This window comes from Cotesia glomerata, linkage group LG6, assembly GCF_020080835.1.
Source record: "Cotesia glomerata isolate CgM1 linkage group LG6, MPM_Cglom_v2.3, whole genome shotgun sequence".
Classification (NCBI taxonomy): Eukaryota; Metazoa; Arthropoda; class Insecta; order Hymenoptera; family Braconidae; genus Cotesia; species Cotesia glomerata.
Window position 1 is genome coordinate 8944124 of NC_058163.1, and position 10640 is coordinate 8954763.

The 10640-nt window shown below is 39.3% G+C and overlaps 1 long non-coding RNA gene across 1 annotated transcript; it reads right to left on the bottom strand.

Annotated features, from left to right (window-relative positions):
• Window positions 1-715: 715 nt before the first annotated feature.
• LOC123267370 lies at window positions 716-9061 on the bottom strand. Its single transcript, XR_006510014.1, has 3 exons — window positions 9051-9061; window positions 8581-8582; window positions 716-857 (listed from the first exon to the last, which is right to left on the bottom strand). It is a non-coding gene; the product is annotated as an uncharacterized LOC123267370 (long non-coding RNA).
• Between the last annotated feature and the right edge of the window lie 1579 nt (window positions 9062-10640).

Genomic DNA, 10640 nt, shown 5'->3' on the forward strand with positions numbered 1-10640 from the left:
AATTCTTAAACTAATAAAGACATTTAGCTTAGCTAAGCAAGAAAATGTTCTTTAACTTAATATCATTTCTGAAGATGGCACTTGATCAGTTTTTTTTTATGAAGAAGATTCATAGGTCGCACAAACTATCATTTCTCGAAGAAGTTTAGAGCAATTTATAAATAAACGGACCTTCGCAAGGATTAAAAATTTAAAAAGCAATTATGAGAAGCTTACCTGGTTAACTTTTAGTTCTATATTTTTTTTTGTTTTTCAATTTTCTTTGTTTTTAAAAAAATTAATTTTCTCGATGATTAACATGTTCAAATTTTGCTGCTATACTTTTTTCTTGTTTTTTGAGGATTCCCGGAAATTTTTGGACCGGTGTTATGAAAAATAAGATTAAAAAAAAAAATTTTTTTTTTTCAATCGAAAAAAAAATAGAAATCGAAAAAACAACTTTCTGAAAATTTCAGGATATTTGTAGAAAATGTCAAAGTTTAATATGAAAGAAAGAAAAAAGAAATTAAAAATGGTTATCATCAAGAAATTCGGAGTTTTTTTCAGAAAATCTAAAAAATAACGATGAAGATAGGGTTTGAATAATTTTTTTATATTTTTTTCCAAAAAGGACATTTAATAACAAAAATTAAAAAAAAAAACGTCCCGATAAGTCAATTTTTTAAAAAGTTATGGCAATTTAAAAATAAAAAAGCGGTTTTTTTGAAACATTCATAACTTTTTTTTGGTTGGGTAAAAAAATTTGAAAAAATTATGAGAGACATTTTTGATAGGGTAGAAAAGGATGGTAAACTTTCAGCCAAATCAAAAGGGGTCAGGGTCAAAAGTGGTCGATTTGGCGTGGAATGCCCCATATACTTATGTTAATTTCTTAATCCTCTTAGAATTTGAAAAATATAAATTTTTCAATTGCATTATAAACCAATTGAAGATTCAAAATTTGTCGAAAAATTAGTACTATGAACTCTAATTAAACTAAGCAGACCAATTATGTTGGTAAATAATTTGGAAAAGTTCCAAAATAGTAGAAATGTTTTCAAATCCTCTAAGCCTGAAAAGAGCGGGAAACTTTTGGGCTAGCCCGTATAAAGGAAATGTTTTTTTCGAACTTTGCTTCTAAGAAGTATATCATCCATTGTAGTTGGAAAATAGCATTTAGCTGTTAATGTAAATTATTTGAGAAGGATATAAAAAAAAATGTTCCCAAATCTGGTACGAAAAACGTGAGAATTTTAAATATTGTTAGAAAGTAAAAGTTAGTACCAGTAAGTTAACAGTTTAGCTATTGGTATTTACTAATAATCCTTAGGATTGCCTTAAATTCGTTTTGTAGTTTGGAAGGAAAAAGTGGAGCAGTAAAGCCAATTGGGCATATTCGATGTTTTGACATAACGCCATCTTCCGGGATAATACTTTAAATGACAGATGCGGGTGGCCCAAGTCAGATCATCATTTTAGACTTTTGAGTTTTAAATTTAAAGAACTTGCCGAAGGTATAAAACGAGTTATAATGTATTGGAAAAAAGGAAAAAAGTAAGCTAGGTAGACTCTTGCCATTCACCAATGTAATCCTCAGTTTTAATCCATTCCACCAGAAGGACTTTTAAAGGTATTATACCTTACCTATGGAAAATTTTAAAAGAACATACACAGTTGGTTTTCGAAAAGATGGGAAAAATAATAACTGCTATTATTTTATAACTGAATTTCTTCTTATTGGAATGGAAAGTGAAATAAGTTCATGCAAAGTGTAAATAAAAAACATTATAGTTTACAGACACTATTCATACAATGAGGTCTTTATATCGACGTTTATTGGATGTAATTTCAATGTGAAAATTTTTTTTGAGCACATATGATCATATATAATTTTTCGAGCAAAGTTAGTGTTTAAAATCTTTGACGAAGGGCGCATGATCAGTGAATTGTTTCTGTACGAGGGCGTTAAGTTTGAGGTGTTGAGTAGTAAAACATAAATAATTTTTTTTACTCTCCTAAAGAGCTTATTTGACATTGATTTCTAGTGACATCAACTACTTTTTATTTTTATATAAAGTCTAAAATTAATCAAGTTTAGACGAAGCAAAAATCGAGATGACAAATTTTGACTATACTTGGGTGCTAGTATATTTTGCTTAGATTATTAATGATAGTTATAGTTTACAACGTCAAGCTTATGATGGATTATTAGCATACATAAATAATTTTAAGCAAAACTAAATACATGAAACTTCTGAATACCTTTAAGCAAAATTATCTTTTGCTCATAGAAATAATTGAATTCCCAATTATTATTTTTAACTTCCTGCTAAGAAAATTGAAAATTTTCAAAAATCGGAAAGTTATTGGTTTTACCCCGTTTTGCAAAAATCAAGTTTTCATCAGATCTCAACGACCTCAACTTTTTGAGGTCTCAGGAAGCTTCCCTGACTATCCCCGCGAGGTTGTAACTATGTCTATCTGTATGTATGTATGTAAGTGTGTGTGTGTGTGTGTGTGTGTGTGTGTGTGTGAAAGTATGTGAACCGCTTATAACTTTTGAACGGCTTGACCGATTTCATCGCGGTTGGTGCCATTCGAAAGGGCTTGACCAAACTTAGATTTTGAATAAAATTTGGACCAGTTCGGACAGGAAGATTTTAGGAAATCTCAAAAAAACTACGAAAAAAAATTTTTTTTAATGTGGTTTTTTTAGATTAATTTTTAAACGGCTTTACCGATCAATTCCAAAAACTAATCAGCTCTTAACATTAAAAAACCACGTCGATCGCCACCAAGCCCGATCAATATCGGTTGATTCGTTCGTGAGTTATCGTTGTCGAAAAAAAATCGAAAAAAATGTTTTTTTGGAATTACATCAAAATTCCTACTTCGATTGATTAAAACTTGAGAATTCTCTATGAGGCCTGAAAAACTGCGTCGAATGTCATCTACCGCGTGAAAATCGGTTTATTCATTCAAAAGTAATTGCGGTTTGAAAATTTAAGAAATAGTGTTTTATTAAATTTTTGCCAGATTTTTAAGCTCGGAGAGCTTAAAATGACACGAAAATTATATTTTTGAGCTCGAAGAGCTCAAAAACATCGTAAGTGTAATTTTGAGCGCTTAAGTATGAAATTAGCGGGAAGTTGTAGGGATGGCCTATAGGGTCAACCGTTTTTCTAATTTTTTTTCTTAGTTTTTTTTAGATTTCTCAAAATCTACTGATCTGAATCGATTCAAATTGTATTCAAAATCTAAGTTTGGTCAAGCCCTTTTAAATGGCACCAACCGCGATAAAATTGGTCATAGCGTTCAAAAGTTATGAGAGGTTTACATAGATCCACACACACACACACACACACACACACACACACACACACACACACACACACACACATGGCGGTACCATGGGGGATCAGAGGATAGAAGAGAAAGGGGTTTTAGGGTTTAGTGGGTAGGGGCGTCAGCGTCGAGTTTTAGTATGACACTGCGTCGAGTCGCCACATATCCAGGCCAAACAGCTACGCCTGGGATCCGTAAATAGGATCCCCCCCCCCCCCCTAAAGAGAAAAAAAAAAAAAAAAAAAACACACACACACACACACACACACTTACATACATACATACAGATAGACATAGTTACAACCTCGCGGGGATAGTCAGGGAAGCTTCCTGAGACCTCAAAAAGTTGAGGTCGTTGAGATCTGATGAAAACTTGATTTTTGCAAAACGGGGTAAAACCAATAACTTTCCGATTTTTGAAAATTTTCAATTTTCTTAGCAGGAAGTTAAAAATAATAATTGGGAATTCAATTATTTCTATGAGCAAAAGATAATTTTGCTTAAAGGTATTCAGAAGTTTCATGTATTTAGTTTTGCTTAAAATTATTTATGTATGCTAATAATCCATCATAAGCTTGACGTTGTAAACTATAACTATCATTAATAATCTAAGCAAAATATACTAGCACCCAAGTATAGTCAAAATTTGTCATCTCGATTTTTGCTTCGTCTAAACTTGATTAATTTTAGACTTTATATAAAAATAAAAAGTAGTTGATGTCACTAGAAATCAATGTCAAATAAGCTCTTTAGGAGAGTAAAAAAAATTATTTATGTTTTACAACTCAACACCTCAAACTTAACGCCCTCGTACAGAAACAATTCACTGATCATGCGCCCTTCGTCAAAGATTTTAAACACTAACTTTGCTCGAAAAATTATATATGATCATATGTGCTCAAAAAAAATTTTCACATTGAAATTACATCCAATAAACGTCGATATAAAGACCTCATTGTATGAATAGTGTCTGTAAACTATAATGTTTTTTATTTACACTTTGCATGAACTTATTTCACTTTCCATTCCAATAAGAAGAAATTCAGTTATAAAATAATAGCAGTTATTATTTTTCCCATCTTTTCGAAAACCAACTGTGTATGTTCTTTTAAAATTTTCCATAGGTAAGGTATAATACCTTTTTACACACACACACACACACACACACACACACACACACACACACACACACACACACACACACACTCGGGGCAGAAGAGATACTGCTACCGGGCGCGTCTCCCCGAGCGGATGGGAGAACGCTCGCTGTCCTTGGATGACACTTAATCTCTTAGTTGATGAGGTACAGCGGGTAGGAGCCAAGCAAAATAACCAAACAAAATACGCTCCCGTGGACAAAACTCCCCTTTAATGGGTTGGTCGCACTAACTGACCTAACAAGACGATCGTTCCCTGCTGTGACCCACTGGGAGTGACCGGAACCTCGTGTCGTAGTTTCCGACGATGCAGGCCACGGCTGATGTGAGCTTGCTCTGCCGAGGTGTAAGTTGCAGCAGTGGATCAGGAGCCAGCCACTTCGGGCCTTGATCAGGAAGTACGCAGTGAGTGTTAGAGATCGGAATCTTCACCGCTCCGAGCGAGTCTAGTCTGTCCGTGTATTCCGGGGCTGGCTAAGTGTCGGCTAGGCCTCAGGGAACTGGGGTAGGAGTACTATCTCCGAGGGTACACCCGTTCCTAGTTATGACAACCCGCTCCACTCCGTACGATGCGCTGGTGAATTTAAAAGTATGAGTAAAATTCGGGAAAACAACAATAGTGAAAACGGGCCTCATGCCCAACAAGCAGCGATTGAAGCAAGCGCTGAAATGAAGCGGTCGCAAGCGTTTGAACGCCTTGAAAAGCTGACCAGTGAGCTAAATGACTTCATCCAATCTAAGGTCAATATCCACAAGGAGATTAAGACCAAGACGACCAGCGTAGCCAATGCCCTCCAGAGATTCAAGAAACTTGATGAAGAATGGTGTTTAACAGTACGACGCACTTCTCGCACTACACCGGAGAGAAGCATTCAAGCAACTATCGTGAATGAAGAAGCAATGGACACTGGAGCCGAAGGTGACGGTGAATCAGTCGCGGAAGACAGAATCAGAACTAGCAGCAAGTCAACTAAGAGAAAAGATCGATCTTCTCCCGACCCAACGATCTGCCAAGTTGTGAAGAAAAAGGACCTGGAAACCAAGCCCTCCGAAAACACGGCAGTGCAAAACGCCGGAAAAAAGAGGTGACTGAATGGCAGAAGGTCCAATCCAAGAAGGAGAAGAAGGAGCAAGCGAGAGAGCGGTTACCAAAACAACCGGTGAACAAATCTCGGCCGGAGCCTAAGCGGGAAAACCGCGAAAATTCACCAAACCAGATGCCTTAATTATTCGACCCGTTGAGAAGGCAAAATATGCCGAGATACTGCGTCGGATTAAAAAAGATGTCCCACCAGATCAGACCCGTGACGTCGTTGACAAGGTTCAAAAGACGAATGATGGGAATATGCTCATTACACTTTCCAGAAAGACCGCAGACAAAGGACAAGCTTTGCTGAAGACCATCAAGAGCATCCTTAAAGAAGAAGCGCAAGTCATCTGTAAAGGCCCAGAGGAACAGCTTGAAATCCGGGACATTGACGACGAAACAACTAAAGACGATGTCCGGAAGGCCTTACAAGAGGCAGCTGGAAATGACTATGAAATACCTGAAGATGTCATTAAAATTCGTCCGGCCTACAGAGGTACTCAAACTGCTTCGGTACGATTGCCAGCAGCAATAGTGCAGAAGATACTTGGAAAGACAGGCAAAATAAGGATTGGCTGGGTAAATTGCCGTGTCAGAGCAATTAAGACACCATTACGATGCTATAAGTGCTGGCACTTTGGGCACACTACTGCCCAATGTAAAAGCGAAGTCGACCGATCTGGGCTTTGCATCAAATGTGGGCAAACAGGTCATCAAGCTGCTCAATGCCAAAATAAAGTGAAATGTGCGTTTTGTGCGGAAAAACCTGGCTCTCAGGACACTGCTCACCGGTCTGGTTCTGGCCGATGTCCAGTCTTCCAAGAAGCACTCCAGAAGCTGACAAATAAACGAACATGAGGATACTGCAGCTTAACATCAATCACTGCGAAGCTGCGCATGACCTGCTTATGCAGACAGTACGGGAATTAAAGCTCGACGTTGTGCTTTTATCGGAGCCATATAAACATTTAGCTGGACAACCTTGGGAGACGGATATCACCACGAAAGCTGTGATCTGGGCTTGTGGTAAGCTCCCTTTCCAGAGTGTAGCTACCAATGGCAGCGCTGGCTTTGTAGCAGCATCAGTAGATGGCATCCGTTTTTACAGCTGCTACGCACCACCTAGCCTCTCAATTGCTGAGTTTACTGTCTTCTTGGATCGACTGACCGAGGACGCGAAGCAACATCATCCAGTGGCGATAGCCGGGGACTTTAACGCCTGGGCAGTGGACTGGGGCAGTAAGCAGACTAATGCACGAGGAAGAGAGCTGCTAGAAGCTCTTTCTACACTAGTCGTAGTCTTGCTCAACAGTGGTGACACGCCGACCTACACCAAAGGTGACGCAAGCTCGATTGTAGACGTCACTTTTGTCAGTACCAGCCTTGCTAAAGGTAACACTAACTGGAAGGTACTGGACATCTACACTGCCAGTGACCATCATGCGATACTCTGGGAAACGTCAAATGACCAGAACCTCCGGGGGCCTATCAAGCAATTTAACACCGTCGGTTGGAAGGTGAAATCTCTTGACCCAGAAGTATTGCTAACAGCCCTCGATAGTGATCCGATAGAGACTGGATGTGCAGAAGAACATACTAAGGCTCTGATGATGCGAGTAACACAAGCTTGTGATGCCAGTATGCCTCGCAAACGTGTTATGAATTCAAGACCTGCGGTACACTGGTGGAATGATCATACCAGCAACCTCCGTAAAGAGTGTCATCGAAAGAGAAGAATATCACAGCGTGGCTATCAACGACCTTACTCTGCAGTGCTAATCGCAGAGTACAAAAAAGCTCGTCGTGAACTTAATAAGGCCATAAAAGAGAGCAAAAGAAGATGCTGGAAAGAGCTCATATACGAGGTCGACAAAGACGTGTGGGGTCGGCCGTATAAGGTGGTCATGACGCACCTGAAGAAACAACAAATGCCGTCACCTACGTGTCCCCAACTCCTTCAGAAAATCGTCACTGTGCTGTTTCCACAGCAACACAGTCTCAATTATCAGTCAACGCAAGATGAACTGGACGACATTCCACCTGTCACTGAAGAAGAATTGTTGGAGGCCTGTAATCGGGTAGGAAATAATAAAGCGCCGGGATTGGACGGAATCCCTAATATAGCCTTGAAAACCATCATAAAGGCAGCACCAACATTATTTTTAGACGCTTACAACGCATGCCTCAAGGAAGGGATTTTTCCTCGTAAGTGGAAACAGCAACGGTTAGTACTTTTACCTAAAGGAAAGAAACCGCCAGAAGAACCGTCATCTTACCGACCACTCTGCATGCTAGATACGGCGGGTAAGATATTTGAGCGTATCATCCATCAGCGAATAGATGCAGTAGTCGACCCACTCTTGGCAGACAACCAGTATGGATTCCGGAAAGGACGATCAACCCTGGACGCGATCAACCTGGTTGTTAATACGGCCAAAGAGGCAATCGCAGGAACTAGATGGAAGGGTGGAACGAAGAAGTACTGCCTGGTGGCTGCCTTGGACATCAAAAATGCTTTCAATTCCGCTAATTGGGACTGCATCATGCAAGCTCTCGACGAGAAGAACGTGCCAACATATCTTCGCAGACTAGTGATTAGCTATTTTACAGATAGAGTGCTGAAATACGATACAAAGAATGGTCCAAAAGAGTATGATATAACCGGTGGTGTGCCACAGGGCTCTGTTCTTGGTCCACTTCTGTGGAATATCATGTATGACGGACTCCTGAGACTGAAGCTTCCAAGATGTGTCAAACTGGTAGCGTATGCGGATGATGTTGCCGCAGTGATCGTCGCCAAACACCTCGACGAGATTCAACATCTGTTTGACATCACTTTTGAGAAGATCAACCAGTGGATGGATACAGTGAACCTACAACTGGCCAAGCAGAAGACCGAAGCAGTGCTTATTACCAGCCGAAAAGAAGTTGAAACAATTAAGATTAATGCCGGTGACCGAGAAATCACATCACAACCATTTATCCGTTATCTAGGAGTGATGCTGGATGCACGACTCAACTTCAAACAGCAGGTAGAACATGTCAGTGCCAAAGCGTCAGTAGTGAGGGCTAGTCTCGCACGGCTGATGCCTAACATCGGAGGCCTAATGCAGAGCAGGAGGCTACTATTGTCATCAATAGTCACATCAGTGCTCACTTACGGAATATCCATTTGGGCTGATGCACTGGAAACCCAAGAATCATGGAGAAAAGCTGGACCAATATACCGACTGAGTGCCCTACGAGTAGCTAGTGCCTTCCGCACTATATCAGAAGAAGCAGTGTGCGTCATTGCTGGAACCCTACCTCTTAGAGTTCTAGCAGAGGAAAGACGGGCCCTTTACCAACGAAAAAGGTCAACTGCACTGAGCCCGGAAGAATTTAGAATTGAAGAACGGCAGAAGAGCATAGGCCGATGGCAACTACAATGGGATGCTGCAGAGAAGGGTAGGTGGACGCACCGTCTCATACCTCGGGTCGACATTTGGCTTAACCGGAATCACGGTGAGGTCAATTACTATCTTACGCAGATGTTGTCGGGACATGGGTGTTTTCGAGAGTATCTACACCGCTTTAAGCACGATGACTCTTCGGAGTGCCCGTCCTGCCCAGGAGCTGCTGAAGACGCGGAGCACGTCTTCTTTGTATGTCCTCGTTTCGATCCACAGCGTGAAGAACTGGAGAGGATCCTGAACCAGAGAATGCAACCAGATTCACTAGTAGAAGCAATGTTGTCATCAGAAGCTGCCTGGAACGCTACCAACACGTTTGCAACAGAAGTCCTTAAAGACTTGCGTTCCACCGAAAGAAAAAGAGCAAATAGCAGAAGATAGAAGGAAGATAGTTAACACTTTAGCCACCAGAAGGAAGAGCAGTAGCTAGATCCTCCCTTCACGAAGTAATGCCTGACGGCGGTTTCCATGAGGGATTAGAGGAAAGAAGGAAAAGGGGTTTAGGGTTTAGTGGGTAGGGGCGTTAGTGTCGAGTTAGTATGACGCTGCGTCGAGTCGCCACATATCCAGGCCAAACAGCTATGCCTAGAATCCGTAAAAAGGATTCCCCCTACAAAAACACACACACACACACACACACACATACATACATACAGGTGTAGTGACAACCTCGCAGGGATAGACAGGGAAGCTTCCTGTGACCTCAAAACGTCGAGATCTGGTGAAAACTTGATTTTTGGAAAACGGGGTAAAACCAATAACTTCAAACTTTCCGAGTTCCTTAGCGGGAAATTAAAAAATTATAAAAATGAATTTTTACATTAGTTATTTTACAGATCACCTGTTGTGTCTTGACAAATAAGTTCAATTTCGTTCATATATTAGTTTGTTATATAAATATACGAAAATATTTTCTTAATTCTGAAATGGATAGTTTTAACTATATCAAAGAAAACATAAAATAAAGTTTTTTCATCTTCTAAACTACTGATGAGTCCAAGCGAAAATAATAAGTCTCAAGGTTTTCAAGGGAAACTAACCGAAATGGTACAAAACACTCACCATATGAGCTTAGCTCAAACTTGGCCACCCCCTGTAGTGTGAATAATATTGTAGCGACTTTTATCATCTATTATTTTAGCATATACACAACAATGAATTACTCAAACTCACGTTTTGCCTACACTGAAAGAAAATTTATGTTGACTCAAGAGATATTTTCTTGATCTAAGAATTTATTTTGGAAGACAAATCATTATTTTGCTTTAAGAATTTCTTGTATTGATTTAGATTTTCTTGGCTTAAGAGCTATATTATCTTCAATCGATACATTTAAATTTTTCAATCAAAATAACATTATCGTTTAAAAAACTTAAAATAATTCATCAAAGTATATTTCAAAAACTAAATAGTCTTTAATTGTTGTACCAAAAAAAACTTGTTTCTTGGAAATAAGTAAATTAATTAATGACTCAAAAAAAAAGCCATTCTTAACACAAGTCGGTAACATCTTGAATCAATGTTATCGCCTATCTTGAACCAAGAGACGAAAATTCCTGAAAGAAATATATCTATATCTAGTTTTAAGAGTTCAAGTTTTGAAGAAAAAAAGTTTCTTGA